Source organism: Poecilia latipinna, unplaced genomic scaffold (genome assembly GCF_001443285.1).
Source record: "Poecilia latipinna isolate Pla-1442-1.1 unplaced genomic scaffold, P_latipinna-1.0 Scaffold3744, whole genome shotgun sequence".
In the NCBI taxonomy this organism is placed as follows: domain Eukaryota; kingdom Metazoa; phylum Chordata; class Actinopteri; order Cyprinodontiformes; family Poeciliidae; genus Poecilia; species Poecilia latipinna.
This window is the reverse complement of record NW_015116360.1, coordinates 27,702-32,150: the sequence shown is the minus strand read 5'-3', so window position 1 is coordinate 32,150 and position 4,449 is coordinate 27,702. Positions and strand designations below refer to the sequence as shown.

Sequence of the window (4,449 nt, the reverse complement as noted above, 5' to 3'; positions counted from 1 at the left end):
GGAACTTTTTACTTTGACTTTTTTTTACTTTTTTATTTTATTTTTTAGAATAAGCATGCTGCTAACAGATTTTAAATTTATCTACTTGTGACTGAAATAGAAATTAATTTTTGATTTTTCAAAATATCTTTAGCTGAAAGAAAATTATTTGCATGAAACCAGTGAGCAATTTTAAACTGAGTGATGCTCACCTGCGTTCTCTCAATCTCAACACAACTTTATAGATAGCAGAAACGTCATAAACATGTTGAGCAGTAGGTATAGTTGTTACTATACTGTTTACAACAAAGACACTGAACATATTTCTATTTGAAATGAGGGTATTGACATAGTTAAGGAGTGGTATTTAACTCTGACCTGCCTTCAGGTAAACACTTCAGAGTTCTGGAAAGAAAAACAACCTGCTTGACTTAATTACATTCCCTGCAAGTCTCAGCAAGAACAATGTCTGTGTGCAGAGAACATTAAATCCCTTCTATGTATTCACACTAATTGTATATATTACATTACTATCAGACTTTAAATGTTACAACTCACATCTCCTGAATATGTACACACCTTCATAGTGTTAATTCAACAGGATTCATGTAGTCCTGTAGTCACCCCGTTATTAAATATTTTTTATTTAGATTTTTTTCTGTTTTCTGTAATTTATTTTTTTAAAAAGTGAAAGTGACTTTCTTTTGAAAACTGTTTATATTTACTCACCAATGCCCTTTGACTTGGGGGCAATCTTCTCAATGTCTTTAAGCTGAAACACGTCCTTCTAAAAGAGCAAAAAAACATGTTTAAGAACTTCTTACTGGTTATATGCAGGAGGAAGAAGACCATTTAACTTCTGTCTACATGAGGATCAGTTTATATTTAGGTTTTATGGATGTTATTACAGGAATATGGACAATAATTTTTTTTGCAACATTAATCCCCAGGTTGCTGGGTATGTTTCCTGTAACCATGCAATTAAAATGCTTTAAGGAAATTTAACTGTGGCTCTAAAAAAAAGATTGAAATTTGTTAGACTAAACTATCACTCACATAATTTAAGCGTTTTACATTAAAATAGAATACAGATAATTCTAAAAATATTTTGGAGATATTCCAGTTTGTTAAAATAGAATTTACAATGTCAACAAAAAGTATTCACTCCCTTGGATGGGCTTTTTTGACAAAGAAAAATACAAAAAAAACCCCTGTAACATCAAAGTGAAAAGCAATTCCCATAAAATAACGACAGGTAAAAAATATTAACATCCATCCAGTTTCTAACACCCTTGTCCACAGCGGGGTCAGGAGCGGTGGTGGTGCCTATCTCTAGTGAACATTTCGGGCTAGAGGTAGGGTCACCCTGGACAGGTCGCCAGTCTGTCGCAGGGCAACACAGAGACAGACAGGACACACAACCATGCACACACACACACTCACACCTACGGACAATTTAGAGAAACCAATTAACCTGACAGTCATGTCTTTGGACTGTGAGAGGAAGCCGGAGAGAACCCACACACACAGGGAGAACATGCAAACTCCATGCAGAAAGACCCCGGACCAGGAATCAAACCCAGAACCTTCTTGCTGCAAAGCAGCAATGCTACCAACGGCGCCACTGTGCCGCCCAATATTTTACATATTCACATAATTTGAAATCCAGCCAATTGGTGATAAGTCATCTCAAAATGAGTAGAATGGGGATTATTGAAGTAAGTGAAGTGATTGTAGTTTAAAAACTACTCACTGGTTCATCAATATGTCATTATAGCATGAAGGCTAAAGAACACTCCTAGAAAAGGCTAGTGAAAAAACCTCTAATGCAATAAACATCCCCCAGAATTCAGGTAAATCCATCATCAAGAAAAGTAATGAATATGGTTCATGTGTAAATCTATATGTAAATTATTTCTGCTTGTCCTTACTTTTGTAGAAATCAGTTTTCACTTGAGGGATTTTTTTGTAAATGTTTTTATCCAAAATGTTGTTGATCATGAGTGATTTGTAAACAATAAAAGAATAAACATCCAAGGAGCTGAATACATTTTTAGAGGCACTGTACATAAACATTACAAGACGGAGTCAAAAACAAATTTAATTAAGGTCTTAATTTTTTTTATATAGTTATAGTTTTTTTCTAAAATCAAAATCTAAATTTTGAAGGGGTAAAGGCCAATTCAAACATATTTAATCCACCATAGATTAGTAATGTTGAACAAAAATAAACCTGTGAGGAAATAAAATGAAGAGGCAAGATGATTCTCTGCTGAGGAAAAATCTTTGGATTCCCTAAAATGAGTTGAGCTGAAAAAAATGCAGGGCTTCCCTGCCCCCAACCAGGCTAGCCATTGTGTGTTTTTGTTTAGTTTTTTTAAAATAATTTTTAATTTTTTTAATAAGCCAGATTGCAAGCGTCTCTTCTGTGGTGAGCATTTCACTGGCGGGGCAAAATTACTCCTGAAATAAAGATGGGTTTATAGTTTTTAATAGTTTATTCATTGACAGGAAGCGTGCACCAATCAGACAGCTGGCACCTCTGTGTGTTAGCCGCTTAGCTTAGCGTGCGTTGTCGTGGCTTGATCTCTGAATAGGGTTGCCACCCGTCCCTTAAAATATGGAATTGTCCCGTATTTGGCTGTTAAATGTTGCATCCCATATTGAACCGATATGGGACATAATTTGTTCCGTATTTTTATAAATGTCCGATAGACGCGTGTTAAGAAAATACATTTAAAATATGCTAGTTTTAAAACTTAGCAACATGTCTTGATTGAAACAGCCTAATTATAGTTTTCACATTAATAACTTATTCTGCCCTATTGACCTTTATGTTACCTGTAGTTACAGCAGATTGTTTGCTACGATTTTCTGATCTGCCCTTTGTCTGTGTGGAAAACAATCAGGAGAAGTTCCAGCTTCACACTGATCTGTGAAAAGCCATAAAACAGCAGGAGTTCAGGCCAGTGGAGGAGAAGCTCTGCTTCCACTTTGTTTAGATAAAGGTGACAACTGGTGTTAGATCTTGAAAACAAATTGTAGGGAGTTTCTAACTTTAAAGAGGGTCAGAGACAGCTTCTGGTTGGATGAGCAAAGATACGCCTTATTTGAATAAATTAAATACGCCTTTACTATAAAAGTTTGTAAACAAGAGTAACAAATCAGATTTTGCTCTTTGCAATTTCTTCAAAGACGTCTTTGCTTTTTGTTTGTCGTTTCCATCTTTTGTCTTTTTCCCTCTCAGGTAAATTCATGTGTTGTTTGAGCTCCGAGTTTTCTGATGTTTTGTGATGTGTTTTTCTGGTGATCATATGAATCTGTCTTGGATAAATGCTGATTATTGTGACGCTGTTATCTCTGTGTGATCTCAGTCTTTGCGCATAGCATTTTCTGAATCCGGGCATAAGAGAGGATATAACGGGTCAAAAGGTTTTAAAAAGGGTTAATAAGTTTTACAATTTTTCTTTTCTTAATATACGCTTATCACACACATAGTTACTAAGTGTAACAATAATGACCAAAATAAAACAGGAAATATTAAGGTCAGCAAATTCTCGTTGCAGGAGCTAAAGGACCCCTGAACGCTACGGACCGACGCTGTTGTCACGGTTGCCTAGAGACGGAGCCGAAGTGAGCTGCAATCAACCTCGATCTTTTTAAAACATCCTCGACCCGATACTGCACCGTCCTTAGAAGTAAAACCTCTCGTAAGAATACAGACGTGAGAAGGAAGACGCAAATCCCAGGCTGAATAATGTTAGTGAGGATGAACAGAGGCAATTAAAAAAAATAATAAAATGTGTCCATATTGGCGCCGGGTGCTGTATGATACTAGACAGAAAGGATCAGGAGAGGAACACAGCAGACCCTGATATGGTAACATTTTGCTAAGATTAAGTTTCTTATTGTGCTTTTAGTAGACTATATTGGTTTGACTATTTGCTTATTTAATTTAATTTAATTTAATTAATTATTTAAGCCAAAATAATACAGATGATCATTTAAATAACAAATCATACATTAACAGTAAATACATAAATATTTCCTACTTCAAAAAATTTGTTAGGGCTTTCTGTATGTTTTATTTTGAAATGTTGATATATTTCATGAATTCATTGTTCAGTGGTCATTTATGCACCAGACACAGACCTGCAGCCCAGAGGCGGTTCTAGACAGGGGCCAACGGGTTACCAAAGAAGTTATACTAAATAAATGTCTTATGTTAATACTCAGTGGTGGATTTTTTTTAACCTTCACAATTTTACTTTAACAATGAATTAAAATGTATAGTGCTGCACTTTTAGCTGCAGTATGGAGATAGGATCACACTTTCCATCTGCAATCTGAATCTCTGGAGACGCAAGTGGGTCTTTGGCTTACTTATTATATCAAATTATGAAATATTGCTCTGTTTTTTTTTTGTTTGTTTGTTTGTTTGTTTCGTTCTTTTTCAAGGGTTGCCATGGC

General features: G+C 35.3%; 1 long non-coding RNA gene across 1 annotated transcript in view; it reads right to left on the bottom strand.

Annotated features, from left to right (window-relative positions):
* Positions 1 to 687: 687 nt before the first annotated feature.
* The window catches only part of LOC106941562 (uncharacterized), a 23,231-nt gene continuing 19,469 nt past the window's right edge, over positions 688 to 4,449 (bottom strand). The window contains exon 5 of the long non-coding RNA XR_001423401.1: positions 688 to 766. This is a non-coding gene — a long non-coding RNA (uncharacterized LOC106941562). The remainder of the gene's footprint in view (positions 767 to 4,449) is intronic.